This window comes from Mycteria americana, chromosome 1 (genome assembly GCF_035582795.1).
Source record: "Mycteria americana isolate JAX WOST 10 ecotype Jacksonville Zoo and Gardens chromosome 1, USCA_MyAme_1.0, whole genome shotgun sequence".
NCBI classification, from domain to species: domain Eukaryota; kingdom Metazoa; phylum Chordata; class Aves; order Ciconiiformes; family Ciconiidae; genus Mycteria; species Mycteria americana.
Window position 1 is genome coordinate 189,193,447 of NC_134365.1, and position 23,823 is coordinate 189,217,269.

General features: G+C 40.7%; 1 protein-coding gene across 8 annotated transcripts in view; it reads right to left on the reverse strand.

Moving 5' to 3' along the window:
• Window positions 1–23,823, reverse strand: part of ENOX1 (ecto-NOX disulfide-thiol exchanger 1) — a 397,458-nt gene that overhangs the window by 237,167 nt on the left and 136,468 nt on the right. The window lies entirely within an intron of this gene.

Here is a 23,823-nt window from a genome sequence, read left to right on the forward strand (position 1 = left end):
AAGGTCCGCTGAGTTAGGGTCAAGTAAAATTTGTTTGCTTGCTTGGTGCATGTGCTTCATTATTATTATTATTATGTTCCCTTAGGTGACTAGTGCATCTGCGTTGCTGACATAGAAACCAGCTCTGCGTCTCCTGGACCGCTGTGCGGTAGAAGAACAGGTCAGGACTGCACCGAAGGGTGGATGTGTGGCTCCTCTTGTGAAACCTTGGCTCCGCTCCAGACCTGCAAGAGCTCCTCGCCCAGTCGCTGGGAATGCTGACGCTCCTGAGACTGCAGGAGAAACCTCTGCCTTTTTGTAGGCTTCCATACAGAGAAGTCATTTGTCCCAAAGCCCAGAACCTGGGGCAATCTCTGGTGTATTCCGTTCTATTAGAGAATGTGTTAATTACGGTAATAACGCGACTAATATGGCTTAGAGAAGCGAGTCTCAAATGGTGCTTATGATTTCCTGCTTTTCCTTTGTATGCTGCCTAAACAGCCAGTTGATTAGAAATCAGCAGAAATTTAGGTATTTATGTATTTGATTTTTGTTAAGTGGCCACTTAAATTCCATGTGTCTGCAATTTTTTCTCTTTTGCACAGATCTGCTTTCTCTGCCTGGGAGAGGGGATAAGATAACCTGACACCTGCAATTTTCTGTGTTTACTGAAGCTTTTCTGATTGTGTCATAATTACATATATTTTCTAATTATGAAATCAAACTTTGGGAAAAGACCTCTTATGATAGGGTAGAAAAACAACTGGATGTCCAAAGTTGTCTGTCACTTTTTAAAACAATAATAGAGTTGTTCCCTCTTTCTTAAATCACTGTTCTGTGCTGCTGACCCGAAGGTGACATCTACTGCCTTTTCTGCCCGCGAATCTCGCCTTCAAGAAACAATTTTTTTGTCAAGTTTTTTTTCACTTTTCCACTCTCATCTGCGTTTCTACATAGCCAGAGGAAGAGGCAGAAGACAGTTATTATAGTTATAGCAGTGAGAAAGCAATTGTGTCTGTAGTCACCGCCAGCGAACACAAAGCCCCTCCACTGTAGACAAAACAGGACTAAGAATAGATCTCATGCTGGAAAATTAAGCACTGCCATCATGATCTCTTACGCTTCCCTGTCGGAGGCAGGGACTTGGAAAGCGTGCACTTGACACAATGTTTCTTGGTGGTTGAAAGGGTAAGAACTGACAAGAAACTACTGGAGTTTAGAATTAATGTCCATGCAGTGCAAGGGTGTGAAGAGAGGCTAAGAATGAGAAAAAGAGCAATTCAGACTCTCAGGAAAGGATAACTCCCCCAGCAGAACAATATATTTCTTAACCACAGACATCCATTGACCTCCTTCTTTTTAGCCTATAAATCTTACCAACTACCCTGACCCACTGAGACCTTTTATGGAAATACAGTAATTTAATTCAGACGTAATCTATTCTTTAATGATAAAGCATGCAGGAAAAGCTTACATGGGCTTGCCTGTACATGTAATTAGTAGATCAGAAGAATAAAACAATTAATTTCTCTCTGACCAGTTCGAGGAGATAAACGTTTATTTAATCAAAATTAAAATGTTCCCTTTTTTTATTTTGTTCCTTCTTCTAGCCCAAACACTGGCATATGATTACAGCTGGGCAAGAAGCAGTATTCATATGCCACAAAAGCCTGATAATTAGAAGGGAACCAAAGGAATCTGAGTGGGGTGAAATTACTGATTTCAGTTGTTGAAGATTTTTGTGAAGAAGCCTTTGTTGAAGTCTGCAACCTGCCACTTGCCATCACACGTCTCAGGTGAGTGGGGAGCACCTGAGCACAAATTAGACAGAGGTCCCAGGACAGGCACTTACTCGCAAGTTGTGACCAGAAATTCCACCTTGGATTATATAGATCTTTCCACAATGGAAATTTCACAGCAGCTGCTATGTTTTCCCACCCCCTTTTCCTTTCCTCTGAGGAAAACATCTGTTTCTAACAAATTGAGAGGTGAATGCAGCTCCCATCTGGCCAAGAGGACTGGGCAGCTGTGATTATCTCGGGCGGTACAAGGCTGTCCCCCTCACCACACAGTGCTGAATGGGGATGCAGGAGGAGACAAAGTCCTTCTAAAACCCGGTAAATACATGTCAAAACTGATGGCAATGACAATTTTCTTGGACAAGAAACTCATTCCTCACACTGACCAGCTCTAAAAGTCACCTCTAAATATTAAGAGATAAAAAAATGCCATTGGGAGTTACAGTCTTTTCACCACACATGAATCTGAAATTTGTTCTTCTTCCAGGAACAAGAAAAGAGAGGGGGAAAAAAAATCAGTATCAGCAGTTAAAGCATTATGTCGGGAATCCGTCCCATACATCCCAGGGATTTTGGAACTGGTGTGAATGGCAGGGAAGGAATGAGAGAGATGATCATTTTAAAGGCAGAACATTGTTTAAAAAAAAAAAAATTAGCACAAAGCACACCTGAATGCAAAAAGGCTTAGCCGGTGCTGCACACGGAAAGCCCCACTGCAAGTGAAATGCAAAGAAATATCTTCTAGCCATTCTGGGCAGCAGTTGACAGGTAAGATTTCCTGTAAAAGGGATGACAACATTGACCTTTAGAAAATTATCACCAGACAGCAGAGAAAATCTTTCCTCTGTTTATCCTTGAGGGACTAGGAGCTGCACACAGACAGGATGCCAAAACAAGACAAAAACCTTTTGGTATTTTTGAGTGTGCTGGGGAGCTACATGCACCCTGAGACAATTAGCTTCGAAATAAAGCTCTAGGAACACAGAAATAACATGCTCGTGAAATGTGCTGATTATTACAAACACCAGCACTCTGGGCAGACCCCTGCCTACAGAAAGGGCTCCATTAATTCCTGTTAATGGAGTTGCCGCTCTCCAAAGGTGATTTTCAGGCAGACTGAAAAATTAAAAGGGAGATTTGTCCCCTGACACCAGGAACCTTTGCTGCCTGCACACACAGAAACCAGGAGAGAAGTGTCCTAAAATTACACGCCATGGCAACCTCCTTTAACAATAGGCAGGCAGGCATATGGATTTCAGGAGAAATTATATTAATTACTCATACAGATTCTACTGTACAGATGAATTAACAACTTCCTGTTATGCTATCTGCAGCTCTAGCAATCCTCATGGCCATTAAAACGCAGATTCTGAAGCGACCTCAGCCAAGCATCCCACATCAGCAGAGAACGGTGAAGTCCCAACTCAGACAGGAATGGCACAAAGGACTTCTGACATGTGGCTACCTGACTGCTGAAAGCAAAGAAGTTCTTAAAAGCATTCTCATTTATCTGTTTTGCACCTTTTCTTTCTAGGTATCTTCTAAAGAGTAAGAACTCCTTTTTCTTTTTTACTCCTTTTGATGAGAGGCTCGTCTAAACCTGCCCTTTACAGAAGCATGGCAGAAACTAGTTCCTATGTGCACTGGTACCAGTGACCCCTTGTGGAAGCAGATTATCTTCTCCTGGTTCATAAATCTACCTGTCAACCCTACCTGGAGAGCAGACAACTCATCAGTATGGATTACTGAAACCACTTGCTGCAGAAATAAAGCTACAGCAAGATAGATTAAAAAATAAAACAAAGATTCCCCTTGGGATGTGACAATTCCTTAACCCTGGCCTCAGAAAAAAATACAACCTTGAAATGGAGAAAAGTGATCTGTAGAACCAGATTCTGAGAAGAGAAACACAGAAAAATGGCAAAGGAGCTTCAGCAACGATGCTTGATCCAATCTGGTTCGGAGCACACGTTTACTTTATGGCTCATATTTATCACAGTCAACAATGCTGAAAATGTACATTTCAAGGTTGCATCTATATTTCAATTTACAAATCCCTACGGTTAGGGGATTTAAAATTCCACCATAAAATCTTGGTCGATGTGACCACAGGCCAAGGGCACTTTTCTTCCTTTAATGTATAATGAAATATTTTGCTTATGACATTGATGACTTATAAGTGGATTCAAAATAAGAACCTCAGAAAGAAGGAAAAAAACCCAACAAACTACACAGGAGTGGTTTCCAATGTCATCTACAAATTCAAAACTGCTTGCCCAAATATTTGTTAGTAAAAACCAACTTTGATCCGTGATATGGTGCGGTCACTGGCAACAGAGGTTATGTCAGGTTAGAAACATCTCTAATTTAGCACTTCATTCTTTTCATTCCCACACAGTAAGTTTTTCACATTACAGCTCATAGCATCTAGCACTGTAGTCCTCTAAGGGAGAAATTCATCTAGTCCTGCTCAGCTAGAAGGACAATGGCCAATTAAGGAGCCAACTCTTCAGGAAGGACAAGAGATTTATGAAGACAAAGGTTGGTCCGCTTATGCGGTCTGAGCATGTCTAGTTGGCCCTGCTGAGCATGGCTAAGCAGGCAGGCAGAGAAACTCAGCTGGTACCCAACTTTTCAAGTCACTAGGAAGACTCCAGTCTCCCTCTATCCTCAAGTTGACATTTCCCCCAGCAGTACATATCCAAAGATACAGAAAAATGAAATTTTAGTGTATTAATTAACCAAGAATGGTTAAATATATAGCTCCAAGGCTGTACGTGCTAAGTCAGCACAAGTCCGACGCCTTCCATAGGCTGGTTAGCTCATCTGAGCCAGCATTACAGCCTGTAACATTACAGACAATTTTGAATTTCCTGACCTTTTCAGTCGGTGTGATAATGTTAACATAAACTTAAAGGAACTGTCATTTCTCTTTCTGAAAACTCTTTTTCTCCTTGGATTGCAGGATCCTGAATCACAGGGAAAAGAAGGCAGATTTCTCAATTGCCTATGAGAAAATGACAACTGAGGCCAGCCTGATGTATGCAGGGACATCTTCTATTATATCCAAAGGGAAGTATTTTATTCCGAGGGATGATAAATTACAAGTTTAGCTTAATAAAACTAAAATATTGCTTTTACCTATACTCTTCTTAAACTTAAAATAAAAGGCTTGGAAACTGTTTCTCTTTTAAATAAAAATTAGTAACATTTAGACTGTTTTCCACACCTATGGTGTCATTGTCCATGACTTTTAAGTAGCCCCCTAACACCAATAAATTCATGCCTGGGTTAAATCCATTTGGTGGACGGTAATTGTTTTGCCTCATTTTACAGAACTGGAGTACACCAGGGGTTAAACCACTTGCAAGGGAACACATGTCAAAACAACGAACTGAAAAATGCAACCAAATGCTGCTGAGCTCCACTAACCCCTGTTTACATGTTATCAGCATCTCTGCAAAAACCCTAAACACACATACTCCTGAATGACAGTATTAAATGAGTGGTGATAATGCAGAGAGCGGGGACATGAATAAACCTCATTAGGGCAAGTTAGGGTGAGAATCAGACGTGCATCGGCTGCTGTGGTACCAGCCCAAAGTATGTTCTTGCCCCACAGTAAAGAAAACCCAAAGCGTTTTGCTGTTTCACTGAGGAATCAACTACCCCAAACTGCTTTCATTTATTGGGGAGTAATGGGATCATATCTTGCCCTATAGATGTGTGTTTGTTGAAATACATTCAGCAATGGTAGCTGTTGCCACTATAACAATGTAAGTGCCACCTTGTGGGTTGTTTCCTTTTAAAAACATAAATTTAATTGGAACAGCTCACTTTAGTATAATTTCCTCACCTTTGTTCAATCTCATTTTTAAGTGGTTGACCTTAAATTCAGATCAACCCCAAAATAAAAGGCCTCTGGCAGAGATGTTTGTACTGCATTTCACACAAAAGAAGGAACATATAAGCCAACAATGGCAAAACAGAGCTCAACAGGATGTCCTTGCTTTGAAAATTTCATCCCTAATGTTCACTGAGGCACTTTTATCTACGGTCATCTTTTTTAAGGGATCCAATTTTAAAAAGCCTTCCTCTTACAAGCAGCCTGGCAAGCTCACTGGAAAAGCCCGTTGAATGTAAAGATATCTTATGAGCAGAGGTTGGAGGACAGGGCGTTTATGCATTACGAGCTCGGTCTATAAGCACAGCAGTACACGTCTGAGTTATCTTAACTCCTACGCTAACACTAGCCAAGTAATACGGCCGGATAAGTGAGGGGATTGACACCCACACACCAGCACATCTCAAGTCCAGAATTTCTCCCGCAAGGTCCAACCCCATACAGCCTTATTCACATCTAGCGGTACTTTGCACCAAGATGAACAGGGCATCTTGTGAATGGAGGCAAGGTCCAACCCCATACAGCCTTATTCACATCTAGCGGTACTTTGCACCAAGATGAACAGGGCATCTTGTGAATGGAGGCACACCACCACGTCAGCAGGGCTATCAGGAATCAGCTCCAGGTGGGAGCGCTGAGCACCCTGAGATCCACACTATCAGGGATAAGGCCCAACCAGCAACGCATTAAAGCCAGCTCTGCCAGCCCCGCGGGCCAAATGTACTACATCCTGCCTAAAAGCCTTCCTGGCTGCCTGAGTCCATTTAAAATAAAAGAAGTAAGCATAACAACCACTTTTTCCTTTACAAGGGAAACCAAGTAATCTCTCCAGGTCAATTCTGAACGACAGAGAACAATCTCATTTTACCTGAATGCGAGCAGCACCTCCAGACTCCCCTACAGTTCTCTCCCCATTACTTACAGTGTATAAAAAGGGCAATTTAACTGAAGGAGTTTATATTTGGGGCTTTTTTCAGCACTGTTTCCAGAAAATAGCAGATGTTGGTTAATGATCTTTAGACATTAGGTCATAAACCACACTCATTTTGAACACTGCAATCGGAGTGATTATTTGTATATCATTAAGCAACAGCCTCAGAGCAGGCTCAGTATATTTCCTTATTGTTTCATTTAAAAACAAAAATATCAGATCACTTTTTATTTTCTATTTTTAAATTTACAGGCTATCAGCAAGGTTCTTACCTTCCCCTCATTCTCGCTTTTCGGCAAAGCAATATATAAGCACAGTGTCCTTACGAAGTGCAACATTTCTTCAGCTTCACAACACACAGACACAAAGCAGATGACATTTGTCCGCACTGAGACACTGGATGAGCATTAAAACTGAATCTTATGAGTTTCCTTCTTCACAGAGTTACACAGCACGCTAGTCCCTACGAGGGGAATGATCTATTTTAAACTCCAGAAATAGAATCAGATTGTTTATTTGAAAGCGAAGGTAGATGGGTTTGAGTTAGACTAGTGTGGGTATACCTGGGTTTACATATATTTAGTAATATAACAATTGTTTGTATTTTCAAATGCATAGAATGTGTATATGTATATATGCAACATATATATATGGAGATAGTCAGTCTTACACGCACTTACATATACATATATATATGCACGCATATCTATGTGTATATTCCTATCTATATGCATAGATATCTATAATTGCTTGTATATACAATAGAATATGTTAAATACTGTAATACATATATTAGCACATACACATATATAAAGTAAAATTCATGAACATGAATTTGAACATGAACATGAACATGAGCATGAACATGAACATGAACAAAAAAAACCATGAACTCAGATTCAGTTTTATCTAAGTATCTACTGGAAATATTAGCTAGGCCTCTAATTCACTAGAACTACACTTAAAAAAATTAATTACATAATATATGCTGAGAAATGCCTAGATACGTGACAGATAAATTAGTTTCATTACAACACATGTAGCGTATGAAAGAAATTAATTCAATAAACATTGCGGCTCTCATCCCACAAAAGCATATGTGAGTCCCAGCGAGTTCAGTTGTAATAACTAAAATTATTCATGGGCAAAAGTGTTTGCAGATCAAGCCTATATATGCGATTTGGTTGTTACATTATGCTAATTTGGGATCTACTATTTCACCATAAAATCTGACAAGACAGAGTCATTTATGAGACATAAATACAGAGAAGTGAATTATAGAGAGTCCTCTACATACATAACAAGATCAATTATTAATTAACATTCGGAGACGAAGATACGTTGCCATAGAGAAATTACTTAAGGGCATCTATTGACAACGCTGACCAGGGGGTGGGGTCCTTTCTGTTTGCTCCATATGGGCCGCCAAGATCTTAAGCACAGCACCCCAGGAACAGCCATGCCCTGGGTACAGCCTAGCCATTTGCAGTCACTGCAAAAGCCCCCCCTTTCCCTTTCCGTCGCTGTTACAGCAAGTTACAGCAGCTGGAACAAGGCAAACCCACGCATCACGTTGGCCTGTTTAAAGGAAGAAATTATCTCAACCCCTGGCTGCTACTGTAATTCAGGGAGAGAATTACCTTTCCACCGGTCAGATCCTGCGTTGATGTAGTTAGCAGAGCTCCGCTGGCATTAATGGAGCCGTACAGATTTACACCCATGAAAGCTCCATCTCCTACACTCAAATCAGATCCAGGCCAGCAGTAACCCAGCACATTGGACATGCAGGGTAGACCTCAACTAACTTAGATAATCTAAAAAATTGGGATTGAATTTGAGCATGCTATCTAGGCTTTCTCAGCAGCATCTTTTCCCCTTTGGGGACTTAGAGAGGGTAAATCATCCACCTACCACATCATCATATGTTCATCTCATTGAACTGTGGACACCTCCCTCTGAGCTAGTCACTCCCAGCTCCCTTCACTGTTAACAGTGGGAAACACTTTTAGGGTGCGATGAATCTGATTTATTTTGCATGTCTATTTAAAGCTGAGATGATTCCTGTCCTAGAAATGCCTGCCTGTCTCCATTGACTATGCAGGGTGACTAGCTCAGATGTGGGTGACGAAAGTCATCTCACCAATGTGACAGCTTCATTAGCAACAGTGCTTACACTGAGCAAAATAAAACACAAGTACCAAATGTTAACTAAAACCAAATTTTGAACAGACTGTTAGCGTAGTTAGAGATACAGATCTCAATGCAAGACAACATTAATACTCTCTTCCTCTGTGCTTTCTGACCAGAGCTTTGGGGGTATGTGATTGCACAGTAGCAAGGGACATTCCTGAACAACAGCAAAACTTGCTCTGTGTCCTGTCTTCAACAGTCTTTGCCGGAGGAAATTTTTCAAAGGACTTCAAAAAAACAATTTCTGATAATCTTCCCCCCACAGGCAAAGTCTTTCTGACCCCTAAGTAGTCTGAAATTAGCTCCAACCGTGAAGCATAAAAATTAACACACCTCTACTAATGTGTTTTCACTAACTGTTATAACTCTGGAACACAAATCTGTGGAAACCTCAAACTCAGCTGAATCTAGACAGTCAAGATATTGACTTTGAAGCAGTGAGTGCCCAGTCTTATGAAGAAGAATTTCCTTTAAATTAGCATTAAGCATTATGACTTAGGTTTGTCATACCCCAGACTGAGACTTTGTGCCTGAATTACAGGAAGGGAAATGAAGACAGGATGAAATAGAGGAAACCATTTCCTGCAATGCTGTGTCCACAACTTTAAGCAGCCCATTGGAGACACTGGTGATCTGGTCTGTAGGTGGTCAGGACATCGCCACTTCCATTTGGCTTCTTTTTGGTGAACAAAACTGTGTCCCTTAAAAGCCTTGTCCTGTATTTTCCATGCAGCTGTCCTTTATTCCCTTTCAGCGTTTGTGGCTACCATAGGAATAATGCACTTTCCAAGGTAGATAATAAAAACTGCGAAAGGAATCAGCTCCAGATGGGTTACAAAATTGATGCCTTCACCACCACCTTGCAGACATTAACATTAGAAAGCTTTCTCAAGAAAGAGGAGGTTAGGATAGACGAAGGAGAACACAGTAGGAAATACCAATGAAATGTAAGCATAAATGCCATTAATAAATCACAGGCCTAGCACACAAATCCACATAGTAATTCCCAAAAAGACAGCCCTAATCGATAATATATACATAACTCCTCTGAATTTGCTAATTTGTTTTTGAACAGTATGGAACCACTCCCTAATTTCAAATTGCTGTCCAATGACTCTTTGTGCTATGTAAAGTACACGATTTGGACATGTTGACTTCTCTAATTAGTCTATAAATACTTGACTTTTACCCGCTGCTTTGGTAAGTGTGATAATTGCTGGGGAAAGGCCAAAGCATTTATGGTCAATCAGATGATGAGAAAAGGAATATGGCCCTTTCAGTGAGTAAAATGTAAGGCATTCTGTGGCAAGGCAGAAGCTATTAGCAGGATCAATATTTCTCCTAGTACCTTAATAAATCATTATATCAAAGAACAGTTGCAGGATGAAGAAAACCTCATTCTACCAACGAGGATGCTTCCAAATCAGCAAATAAAACATCATTTAAATTACAAAGACCTAATTGGTGTACAAAGGCAAACGGCAAGCATAGAATACAGCCCTCTGATGCTAGGCATGTAAGCATTTTGAATCATTAGTGAAGGAAGAGAAGCAGAAAGACAAAGAAACAGCTCTGCTAAGAGCTCCACATGCATAATTTGCAAACTGGTAAATATGCATGAATCCACCACACCATAGCTGACTGATTGCACTATGTTTGGTGTAGATATCATAGGTGGCAGAAACAGAAAAGCACCTGGAAAACAGGACAGCCTTTGGTATCTTTACTATTGTACTGAAAAGAATCCCCTTGCTATTATTTGCACTGAGGCTTTTTCCTCCTCTTCTCTTTAGCTAGCTAAGAAAAAGCTAAGATTTGTAAACATTAGAGGGAAGAAATATTCTAATGGCTACTTTCAAGCAAGGAAACTTCTTTCAGCAGACACTGCACATCACTGCTTACCCGATACAGCTACCATCACATGTAGCCATGTAGCTCTCTTGGCTACCAAGAAGACCAAGAAGGAAACTCTAAGTAGAGCTAATTGGAGTTCTGTCCAAGTAAGGATTGATGGACCACGATCACGTACACGTCCCACACAGTACGTAACCCTCCTAGTATACATATATGGCTGTGAGAAGAAGGTAAGGCCTGCCAAGCTACTTCATATAGTGTTGCAAACCTACATGCTGCTATGGAGCACACTAGTGCACAGCTTGTGAGCAACCACCACTACGTTTTTCGGAAATACCAACTCTCAGCACTTTTGCTTTATAGTGTTACCTTTCAATCTAATAGAGAAATGATGAAACCTAGTGGGGAAAGAGTCACTAGAGTAATAACCGCATGAGTTCCCACCAGGGGAAAAATGTAATATACCGTTGTAACCACTATTTGAGTTTATTCGTTTGTTTGAATAGTCTGGATTTAGCCCATTACTAAAGAGTTATTATAGAAAAGCAAATGCTTCTCAGTTGTTTAGTCACTACTTTTGATCCCTGTCACAGCCTTGGAAGCTTGTTCCTAATTTATTCAGAGGCAACAATTGTTGACTTTGTGAAGGAAAGTCAATTGTGGAAGGAATTTCATTGTGGAAGTGGGTACTCTGTGATTCTCTAGTTCATATGTCATATGCTTCTAATTCCATATAGCTGACACTTTAGAAGGTCAACTGTCATATGGCTGGAAAGCTGACATCTCAAGAAAGTAAACAATGCCTGAAGAGGGGAGAAGGAGCATCCTGTTGCTACGTGATACTCCTCTCCCCGTGATACTCCGAGCCGGCAGCGATCTTACCCGCCTGTCAAAATTCTCGGGAAAGGCAGAGTTTTGGCCATATGGCAAATGACCTTACGGGGTGCTGGCCATATGCGTTTTCACCATATGTCTGGATCTTTGAGTTAAATGCATACATAAAAATGAACAATGCCCAAATGTTTCATGCTCTGAACTCTATATAAATGTATTTATTTTCTCAAACTGTAATTTATTCCAAAAAGTAAAGCGGATCACTCTGTCCATAAGTTACGCATCGAATCAGTTTGTTGGCTGATTCTTCTGTTGTAGAAAACATATCAATCCTGCTTACAGAGCATAATACGCCAACTTCAGTAGTAAGGAAACTGCTGTAGCTTATATACTTAACTGCCTATAGGCCTCCCAAGGGTTCTTCCTCTCTTCCCGGGGAGATTATATATTCTTCCCCTCATCTCATGCCCACTAACACATATCAACATAATATCTCTTCTAGCACCCCAGAACTATTTTAAAAAGCAATTTGAAATACCCTTTTTGCCTGTATCCCAAAGTATTACTTTTTGCTTGGCATGTATCAGCTTTGTAGACCATAAACCACTTGGGGCAGGGACTGCTCCTATTTGTTTATGTCCTTAGTGGCCTGAAGATATTATCAGCTTTATTTGTCAAATTATCAGCAGCAGAGGGAATCATTGTGAGTGCGACCCAAACTTTAGCGATCATGTCCAATGGGATCACAGGGGGAACGCTAATGCAGTACGTGCGCCCCTTCAATTCTATTATGATAAACCTCTTTTTTTCCAGTGCAGTAAAAAAGATGCACTAACTCTTCAAACAAATATCCAAGAGCTATTGGGATGGTAGTAAATGTATTCAGCAAAGATTCAGGATTTTCTTATTCTAGTCAGCCTGAACAATTAATTAACAGCCTCCTTGTTTGTCATTAATTTTGTTGCCATAGTAGCCTCTATAAATGGTTTCTAACAAACACGGAAGATTTATCTTTCTCACTCTAAATCGATCAGAAAACGAATGATTTCACATTCATTTTTGTTTCATTATGACAGGTAAAGCACAGTGAATCATTACAACAGGATCTTCTGAGAAGGATAAGGTGTCAGTTATCTTAAAAAGCAATCTTAAAAAGCAGACCCAGAGATTAAAAGGGAAGTGCCACTTCCATGCAAACAAAAATACTGGCTCCAAAAGAAATATTAAAAAATGACAACAATTTATAAATTATATATAGAAAAAAGTTTCTAGATTTTTTTTAAACTCCCATAAGCATATTTTGCTTGGATATAAATATCTCCATGCACTATTTTTTGCTCAAAATTCACAGCTGATGAGAGACCAAGGAAGAAAAACATTGTAAGAGAATTTCCTAAAGAACAGAGTTAAAATGAATTAGTTGAAACAGAGGAATTTTTCATCCACTTTAGGTTGCTTGGATTGTAAAGAGAACAGCAGCCCACAAGGGAAAAGGGAGGGGGAGGTACATGTCTGCAAACTAAATGCGGAGTAAGTTCTGGCCATCATCATGTGCTAAGGGTTTGGACATGTTTAGAGAAGTATAGGCTGCAACCTGCAAATTGGATCAATATATTTCTTGCCTGATAAATTCCAGGAGGGAGATAACAGGTCCATTATTGGAAAAGATTGTTGTTGCCTTTCTTCTAGAGGACAAGGTGACAGATTCTCTTAAAGCAGTAACTGCTCTTTGCTTCTTCACAAAACCATGCTTTGAAAACAAGAGTCATTTCAAACCTTGTCCAATCTATAATCTGTCTCAGTTGGAGTGGCGAGCAGGGAAGAGTTAGAGCATGGCAACGTAGCCAAAGCACTCAGACTTCCTTGATTAAGAAGCTAGGAATAATCCTGGGTACAAAATGCTCTAGTCACATCAGTCAACTCCTTCCACCAAGGAAAACAAAACAAACATGAAGGCGATGGGACTTATGTTCCTCATTATATTAGTCATTTCCTACAGCCAAACCCAAATGTCCTTCAATATTTTCTTATACTATTGATAACCAAAGTAATTGGCTCAGCTCAGAACATAGCACAATGAAATCTTATTGAGATCATATTGTTTTGTTCTTTACCTCACCTCTTGAAAGACCTCAAAGGCAAGCTTTTGGCCATTTCCCATACTACCTAAGGAATATGAACACCAAAGTGCTAGGAAGATCACGCAACCATGAAAGCCACCTTGCCACAAATACAGAATGCATCAAGAATAGAACAGAATAAGAATAGAATAGAATAGAATAGAATAGAATAGAATAGAATAGAATAGAATAGAATAGAATAGAATATTTCAGTTGGAAGGGACCTACAATGATCATCATCTGGTCCAACTGCCTGACCACTCCAGGGCTGACCAAAAGTTAAAGCATGTTGTTAAGGGCATTGTCCAAATGCCTCTTAAACACTGACAGGCTTAAACACTGACTCACATCGATCACCTCTCTAGGAAGCCTGTTCCAGTGTTTGACCACCCTCTCGGTAAAGAAATGCTTCCTAACGTCCAGTCTGAACCTCCCCTGGCACAGGTTTGAGCCATTGCCATGCATCCTGTCACTGGATACCAGGGAGAACATGCAAAATTCCTGATTTTTTTAGTAAAAATGTTTCCTATAGTTTACACATTCACATTTTTATCATTCAATTTTGGGCTGATAGGACAGTTTCTCTCCTGGGACAGGGTCCTATAAGCTAGCAAACTAGAGACAAAACATGTAGAAATAAGGGGACTAGGGAGCAGGGATTTGCCTCTGTGATGAGAGCACTGCAGTGAGGGATATAAAGCCCTAGATGTTGGTGAGTAGACCAGGGGCTTGTTCCTGATCCATTCTCCCTTCCCCTCAGCTGCCTTAGTTCAAGCGTTTGCCTGGCCATGCCCAAAACCATACTGGGGTCATTAAAAAAAAAAATCATTTAAAAAATGGTTCTTTTAACATGAATAATTTCTCATATCCAATTTAGAAAGAATCTGCTGAGCCACTAAGCAGAGCCGAAGGGAGGGTAACCTCTGGTGATGAGTGTGGAAATGAGAGCTTGAAGGCAGTATGCTCTGAGATCAGATCTGTATAATATAGTATCAAAATAATATAAAAATGCAGCCTAAGAGCAAAGAGCAGGTATGATTTTTGTTCTCTCTGGTTATTTTTAACTGAACCTCTGCCTGTTCATCTATTACACCTTTCCTGGCAGAGCTGGGGCAGTAGCAAATTTGAACCCACTTTCAAGCCAGCGTAAAAGTTGGAGAGAAGTCACAGAAGGTAATTTCATTACTAGAAATTTAATGAAAACCAGCAGCCGGACAGCGAAGCAGCACACAAATTGGTGCCTATGGAGAGGAAGGCAGGCAGAGCAGCCAGCATAAACTCTGCCTGGGAAAAGCCAATGGGCAGATGTGGGCAGACCTGCCGGCTGGCATGGATGTGCCTCCGCAGCACGGGCTGCCCCTTGCCTGCAGGGACATGAGGGGGAGCCAGGAAACTGAGGTGGGACTTTTAGGGGGCATGAATCCATTAAAAGAGGCTTCTCCGCTGCTCACAGAGCAATTTGTTTCCAGGGATCTGTTGTGCTTGAAGTGTTGGGAAAGCCTACCGCAGCACGTGCCTGCATGGTCTGGGTGTTGACACCAGCCTGCTGGGCCCACACTGAGCAAATTCAGGATTGTTCTGCTCAGGGTCAGAGGCAACTGGAAGCCGCATAAACGTACTAGCAGTGCCGAGGCCAAGTTAACTGCACTGAGTCAGAGCTAATAAACACTGCCAATCATGGCGATTTACTAGCTTGTACTCAGCATCATGCTAGCTGTGCTACACAGCCTCTGGTTGGCTTGGAAAATGGTCAGAGGGAACTCCTATCTACCAGTAGAGAGCTGTGTAGATGTCAACCCTTATCTGTATGTCTGTGGACTCTTACTGAGCACCCGAATCCTGGTGAACTGAAATATAAACCAACCATTTCTAACTTTTCGGGAAATTTTGCAGGAGGCAGTATGGAAGGAGCACTAGGGGAGTGAGGAATGGACTCTGGACCAAGGCCATAGGCTGCTGAGTTACAGCTCTCTACTGGGAGTGCCAGGCAAAAAGCCTGTAGCCTGAGCATATGCCTGGAGGGCCTGGGATTGCAGAGCAGAGTCTAGGTTTGATCCAGGCTCCATAGTTTTAAGCACCTCATGCATTCAGTGGTGAGACTGTCCGCAATTCAGTCAATGGTCAGCACGTGCAGTGAAACCTCTTCATAGAAGCAAACAAAATGCTGCCAGAAAGAACACCCACGTACACTTGGTTTTTTATTATAAGTTAAAGACCTTAAAATAACATGTTGCATTTGGCTATCAAACACTCTTTTTTTCTGAAAGCCTGTCCTATGGCACTGCAAGCTGCCTGCTGACTGTATGGCTCTTGACAGAGAGAAACGTCCCAACAGGAATCTCAACTCACTTGAACCTACAGAAGGAGCTACAGAGGTGGAAAAATCAAAGATGCATTGATGGAGGAAGGATTGCAGGACTGACCATTATAAAATCTGGAGGCAAAGGTCTCAAGCATTAAAGAGGAATGCTCCTGGAGGGATTATAGAAAGATCAGAGGCTCAGAATGCTCCATGCCCCAGAACAAGAGGACAACCAGCTCTCTCTGTATATCTACACTTCATTGGGACCAGATTGTGCATTTGATTGATCTCACTCATGTGTGACTGACATGAGAACCTGACAGCAAGTGGTCTGCAAAACTTTGGCCAGGGTTTTGGAGAGATTGCTAAATAGCTCACACACACACACACAAAACCAACAAGAAAGAAAGAATATTTGACCTCGTTGCAGAAGATGCTATGTCTTTAACCTGTTACTCTGTAATCATCTCCTTTCCCTTCTCCCCTTGTTTCTTTGCCACCTAAAAACAGTAAAAAGGCTGTGTGAAGAAAGAAGAACAAAATATAAGGACACTTGGGATGTTTCCATGAAGTGAAAGAAACACAGAACGTTGTGATTAACTACATAAGTGAATTGGTGGCCTTCAAACATTAAAAGAACAGCATTATGAAGAAATTAAGTCTCCTTTAAGCAAAACACATGATGTCAGGCAATTTTATGACCAAGGTGCCATATTTCAGACTCAGCCCTCTCCTGGATTTAACATATGACCTTTGCTTTCAAGATCCTTGCTCCCTCTGAAACGTTTTTCTTTATTCTCTTTGGTGCTGGTTCTTTGTTATTAACTAGATCAAGTCGGGTTTCCACTGAGACTCTAAGAATAGGGACATCTGTGTGTTACCTGTCAAGTACTGCCATAACTGTCTTCAATTGGTCTTGTAAGTCTAGTGCCTCTGTGGAATCCCATATTATTAAAATTGTATGCTGTCTTTCAAAGCCCTTCCTCTAGTCCGTGTAACGTTGCAATGTAGTTTTGGTAGGGGGATGTAAAAGTAGAAAACTTTCCTAAGAAAACCACTAAGTGCAATAGTAAGAATACCACTATTAGCAATAGTGAGAAGAAAGAGTTGGTTTGCTACTCAATGGGAGGAAAAGCTGTTTGAAGGATCAGCTGTGATCAGAAAGCCACAAGAGTTAACACTGAAGACAAAGGAGTAGAAATTCAGGTCATAGTAGGAAAAGCAGATTAGAGAGAACTGAGATAAGTTAAATTTTTTCAAATTGGCTGGGCCTTATGAATTTCACCCTAGAATATGTAGATAACTGACTGAGGGAATCTTAGAGCTGCTGGCAATTATCTTTGGGAGGTGACGTCAGAAACAGTCAACTCAGCAAGCACTCAATGGGAAATAACCAAATAGGTTTAGCCTTGCTAAGAAGGATCTGAAGTTACCCAGTGGATCATAAGCTTAAACAGAGTCACTGTCACGTATGTATGAATGTATGATTGGAAATAAAAAAGGAAGTGTTATCTACAAGACACATGAAGGAATTCTCCTTTATTACTTCACTTTGGATAGACCTTAGGTCCAGTGTTGGATGCCACATTTTAAGGAGAATGTGACTGATTGACAGTGAGTACTCTACAAAACATGACAAAAAATTGAAGGAATAAATTGTTGTTTAATGCAAAGAAGACAAGACTTAGGGTAAATATGACAAAAGACCCAGAAAATATTAAAGATGGTTGCAAGGAAAAAGGGAATAACCCATTCTTGTTCATTGCAGGTAGGACAGAAGTAACTTGCAGGTTAAGAAAGGAAAAAACTATTTTCTAATGGCAAGGAAAACTGGGCCTTGGGATGAATTGCCCAGAGAATGTCCATCAGTGGAGGCCCTGAGAAACGGATCAGCCACAGCTCTGATGAGGAGTGTCAACACAGATGACGCAGCTGCAGGGCCCTCAAGCTACCTGCTAATTTTCTATGATTCTAGGAAAAAACACCTGTGGCTAGTTAGCAGGAGAATAATTTTTTGAGTTCTAAGATATTTTGGGCAATAGTATGTATTACCTTTTCCTTAGTTCATTTTTAATAGTGTTCTGAAAGCTCAAAGTTAAAGAGTGGCTTGACCCAAGATATTCTTTCATCTTTCTACTTTCATTTTTGCTGTTTGAGCAAACTGCCTGGTCATGCTTTCCTCTGATTCTTATAAAGCCTCTTGAACACACTATTCAGTGGTCTTTTTTTTTTTTTTCAAATGTGGGATTAATGACAGATGATATTAAGTAGGAACACATTATTTCCTGAATGGTTGCCTACAGCCATTATTGGATCATTTCTTCTATAGAGTCAACCAACTCATATTAATGTTGATGTGGATTCCTTTAAGTTTTGCTTTTTTGTTTTTTTCACTTGTGGCATCTAATAATAAATTTCTCTATATTTTCCCTTTTCTGACGTGATAATTGACCCTAGAAATCTGAGTCAATCTGGAGCAGTATATCTTAGGACTCTCAATCTCAAAGTGCTATGTGTGCTACACTTCAGCCTAGAAAGCAAGCTGAAACTTTATCAAATTCAAGGCTTTGCCTTACTATTATTTTGCACGTCCAAAGAAGAGTAATGAAGCTAGTGAAGGGTCTGGAGCACAAGGTTTATGAGGAGCAGCTGAGGGAACTGGGGTTGTTTAGCCTGGAGAAAAGGAGGCTCAGGGGAGACCTTCTCACTCTCTACAACTACCTGAAAGGAGGTTGTAGCAAGGTGGGTGTCAGTCTCTTCTCCCAAGTGACAAGCCATAGGACAAGAGGAAATGGCCTCAAGTTGCATCAGGAGAGGTTTAGATTGGATATTAGGAAAAATTTCTTCATGGAAAGGGTTATCAAGCATTGGAAGGGGCTGCCCAGGGAAATGGTTGAGTCACCATCCCTGGAGGTATTTAAAAGACATGTAGACGTGGTGCTTAGGGACATGGTTTAGTGGTGGACTTGGCAGTGTTAGGTTTATAGTTGGACTCGATGATCTTAAAGATCTTTTCCAACCTAAATAATTCTATGATCCTATGATTCTATGACTCTATGATATTGATTGAAATTTGCTGGGTTTTGAGTTCTGAAGATGAACAAATATTGCTCCTGAATTAAGCTGTTGTCAAAGAGTTTTTACAAGGCTGGCAACAAGGAGCTGAATAATCATCACAGACAGCTTCTAATGGCAATAGCATTGTAAATATATTAATTGGAGGGCCAAACTCACCATCGTTCTCTCTCATGTACACAAATCCAAAAAAAATCCTTTAATGTTTCTTATTTGAACTCGTAGCCTTTCCACATACTTTAGCTAAAAAGCAGTAGAGAAAGGACATAAACCTGCCAACGTTATGCTGGGCTTTGGTGGAAAAAAGAAAGGATTTTTTTGTAACTGTTCATTTTGCCTGGCACTCGGCCATCTGAACACTCCTTGTTTTTTTAAGTAACAAGCTTTGCAAGTTTCACTGCTGTTTTTGGAGACTTGGACAGTAGCAGTGACAGTAGATTTCTCCTTCTCTCAACTGGAGAAGATGTTTTAACTGCCTTTCAGAAGTGAAATCAATTCATATCTTTCTGACTATGGCAACAGACTCTCACTGGAGCTGTAGCTTATGACTTTTATCTTGTTGTGACACCTGCTTTGGTCAAGGGGATTACTGATTACTCCTCCTGGAAGGTGTCAATACTGATGATGCTCAGCTGAGCAGCTGTCCTCCCTCTTCTATTATTATTATTCATGATGTGTGATTTGAGTCTTCTGGGGGCCTTAGTGATAGAAAACTTAGCAGTTCTTTGCTGTCTTTCTTTTAAAGGGACCTGAATGGACAATTATTGTTTCAGAAATGTGCTACAGCCACCATATCACCTCATCTATTGTTGAGATATCTCTGTGCAGCCAGAATGTGGGCAATGAAAAGGTGCAAGATGTGTCATTATCCATATGCTGAGAGCTATCAGTTGCACACTTATTGTCTCTCCAACAATGTCATTCATTACCTAGTATCATACTGAGAAGAGTTTAAAGGAAAGATGAGAGAAGACACTAGCAGTGATTCCACCTAGACAAAGCTGAGGTAAGATATGGATTGGAGTCATTTTAATTGAGGGTATACCTCCATAATTAATTATCGAGCTTCTAAATTCTGTAAATTATTTTACACAATTTGTATAGTCATATTGACTATATTCAGCTTCTTAATGCTGGCACTTGAGTCACGAAGTTAACAATACATGGAGGGATGCAGGTATATGGAAGGAAGACAGGAAAAAAAGGTTTTGGAATGGAACCTATAGGAGCTGCAAATGCTTATTCTGAAAAACAGATAAACAAATGAAATTAACTACAGTGTAAGTAATTTTTCCTTCTAATATTTGACAGATTACCATAAAGACAGTTATGTTGAACTGTTCTCGATCTTCACCGTAAATAAGACACCAAATTGCTTCCTATGGAGCAAATAAAGCATACCTTGGATTTTAGAAATACTCTCTAAGTGTTGTGTAGCTCTGGAAGAGACTACACGGGGTGGCACTGAAGTCTTCCTCACTGGAGGATTTTTTATGAATAGATTAGATAAACATCTCTCACAGATTATCTAGCCATCTTTGCTCTCGTTGGTAACCCAGGCAAATGAGCCAAATGATCTTTGGTGTCCCTAAGGTGTTCTTGATTTTTGACACAAAAGATCTCCCTTCTTTTTATGTAACATCCCAGGAGTTAAGCTCGGCAAAGATCATCATCTAATTGTCACTTTGAAACAGAAGATGATGGGCACTGGGGTGAGAATGGTAAAGAGCCTTACTCCTGATTTGAGTCTATGGACACTTTGTGTAGCTTGCATTCTTCTGGGAAGTAGCTATGATTAAAAAACAGGGAGGTATTTCAAGATGTTTCTGGGCTGTTCCTCCAGCAGAGAAAGCACTCGCCACCATTCCTAGGAATTCCGTAGAAACAACTCAAAACATAAAACCCAATGGAAGGTCCATCTGCTGTCCAGGTTGGTTGGTTTGTTTTCCCTGCATCCATATTAATTTCAGTCTCCTGCAGAAGTCCTGCTCTGGCTGCAGCTTTTACTCAGGTCAGCAAATTCTCATTTTATTTTTTCTAATAATCACTTGTTCTTGTCTTGCTGTGGGCAATAAAAGAACAGAGTCGGATGGTCACAGACCCTCTAAAACATCGTTCAAATAAAAAAATGCATATATGTGTTCATATCACCTTGCACATACACCCCATGACTTGGGCATAGTAGTCTTTACAAACTCAGAGTCTTGGTTTAAATTCTGTTCTAATAAAATGCAACTGTTCCTCCACGGCGGCTTTGTGAGATTTACTTCCCCCACCCTCCCATTTTATTCTGCCACATTTCCTTTGAGCATCTAGCTTATAGATTTTCTCCAGCTACCAAGCTATTTCGCTTCCATCTGTTCAATAACTCAAATATATGCATCAAATGCACACATGGCACATTTCCAGGTAGTAACATCCCCTTTCCTTTCTGCCTTTTCATAGCCGGGTAATTTGCATATAAGGTGCGCAAAGATAACACACTCCTGTTTGCCTCCACGGTTCTGATTTGTGCATCAGCTCCCCCTGCTTTCTCTTTGCAGACCTCCACGCAACGCGTGCGAGCAGCCACTTCATCACCCTCGCAGCCTCTGGCAGGACAGCTGAGACATGAGCAAAGCCCAGTGGCATCGACAGTTTGGCCTCTCTGGCAGCATGGCTTTAAGGCAGGCATATGTATCTAATACAGTGGCAGCGGGGCTCTCCAGGTCCACGTGCAGCGCTGGTATGGAGATCAAAGGTATGCTTGCCACGCTTACGTGCTCTGGTGGAAAAGTGCTCTCCCTAGGCTGTTCTCCTCCTTTCTACCCCCCCCCATGACTTTTGCCAGCTCGGTATTTTCCCAGTTGTGTCTTCCTTACTGAAGAAACAGCAAAGCAATGGCGTAGCACTCCCTCCACCAAAACCCCCCTAGGAGCCAGCCCTGGCCAACCATGTGCCCAGGAGGCTGTAACAGGAGGACAGGGCAGAGGAGCACAGCCCCGGGAGACGGGGGCTTCCCATCACACACGGCAGCCTATTTCCCTTCAATGCTCTCAAGTGTTTTCACAGCCTTTGTTTTTCTCTGCTCTCCCTAAAACCAAGACACTTGTTTCACCATAGGGGTGCCAAGGGCAAAGGTTCGAGGACACCCCAAGAGGCATTTGGAGAGATGCCTCATTTAGTTACCCCAATAAAAAAATTAAGAAACTCCAGCAATAAACGAATGAAACTCCAACAAAGCAAGGATAAGTAACAAAGATGTCAGGGAAAAGGAGGCTTCTCTGGAGAATGGGCAAGGGATCATAGGCAGGAAATAAAAGAGAGATTAAGAAAACAAGAACTGTACAAGAGGAGGAGGTACTTATGAGAAAAAAAAATACATTAAATTTGCAGTGAAAGACATGGGATAAATGGAAAAAGCTGACCTGGATTAAACAAATTATTTGGCTAGACCAGTATCCTGTTTTCCTTCAATGTCAATACCAGATGCTACAGAGAAGTGGTGCAAGAGATACCTACACAGCTGCAGAAGAAGCTTCACCCAAACCCCAGGCCGAGGACTAGTGAGTTCAGCCTTCAGCCAGGCAACTACTGTGTAATTGCTTTATAACTATGTAATATGAAAAATATATCTGTGATGGCATTCCTATTGATGTAAATATCTATTTCTTGCAAAGGTGCAATGCAACACCTTTTGATAATAACTTGGGGCAATACTTTCCAAGGAAAAATTACACCTTGTATCTCCTTTTCAGTAGAAATGTCTTGCCTTTTAATTTAATTGGTTTTCCTTTGCTTCTGCATTATAATGAAGGTGCAGCACAGCCATACCCAAACTACTTTATGCCACTTAGTATATATATATATCTAATATGTACATGTATCAAATTAATATAATATTTATCCTCTTTTTAAATGACACAATACTAATTTGTATGTGTATCACAAAGCCATTATTTTCAGGAATCAGGCTTGTGAACAAGGAAGCTTTTAAAAACATGTTTTAGACGAATGACTTGCCTAAGCTTGCTCTGCATAGCAGCTGTTGACTGCATTTGTATCAAATTCATTAGGACACAGGCCCAACCACACTTTACTTCGGCAAATTTAGCAGCAGCTCTTGGAAGTCTTTGGTGAGCCGTGATTCAAACAACACTCATAGACAGGTCTGGAAAGGAAGATTTTATAAAGCTGCTGCTGCTAGTAAAGGATTTACAAACCATATGCCAACACGTGCAACAAGTTTTCTCCCTGTATCCTAAATGTCTTTCAGTGTTTGCACTTCTTTCTCCCCCTGCCAAAGAAAACCACAAATTTTGCCATAAGGGATATCATCATTAAAGAAAGAAAGAGCGCAGTCATAAATCTTTAGCATGACACAGACCATTCAACGGTTGTGCAATTACTCTGAAAAGCTACTTATTTTTGAACACAGAGCTTTCACTCAACACAGGCCCAAGGCATCATGATCAGATCTGTATCTGCAGTATCTCAACCAGTCTGATCTAGGGCTTTTGCTCATTATGGAAGTTGTAGCCATGTGTGAGGTTTACCTCTAGGTTCAAATAGTTCCTAAAGCATTTTGGAGCTGGGGTGGCTTTAAAAGGTATTACCAAATCATAAGAATTTCCAAGAATGAATTAAAAGTTGTTTTGGATACCTCTCATCCCCTAAATCCACCTGAGTGTGTTTTTGTTTAAGGTTTACAAGCCACTTTCCTGACAGAATTCATACAGACTAATGGCATAGTAAGTGACTACACAGGCAACAAGGAAAGCAATAATACCCAAAGTGCTCTCAGGTAAACCAAGTGAATGAAACAGAGCATATTCCAAACACAAACATTTTTGAAA